Genomic DNA, 365 nt, shown 5'->3' with positions numbered 1-365 from the left:
ATAATCTTATAATTGATTTTAAGTTGAATTTTTTTATATTTTTGATTAAAACAGTTTATAATTTAATATTTATCATGGAAAACAAGAAAAAAAAGCTATGCATTGATAAGAAAAGTCTATTTATAATCACTCATGCCTTCGAAGGGCTTATTACTCACTTTAAATGTTATTATGATCTCATTATTGATTTTAGGTTGAATGTTTTTACATTTTGGTTAAAACAGGTTATAATTGAATGTTTCTCCTAGGAAACCTAAAAACAAAAAGTCATTCATTGGCAAGAAAAGTCCATTCATAGTTACCCATGCCTTCAAAAGCCTTATTACTCATTTTAAATGATTTTATAATCTCATAATTGATTTTAA

The sequence above is a fragment of the Theobroma umbraticum genome, unplaced genomic scaffold (assembly GCF_002168275.2).
Source record: "Theobroma umbraticum cultivar Fairchild unplaced genomic scaffold, ASM216827v3 scaffold_86.0, whole genome shotgun sequence".
Taxonomy (NCBI): domain Eukaryota; kingdom Viridiplantae; phylum Streptophyta; class Magnoliopsida; order Malvales; family Malvaceae; genus Theobroma; species Theobroma umbraticum.
This window is presented reverse-complemented; position numbering follows the sequence as displayed.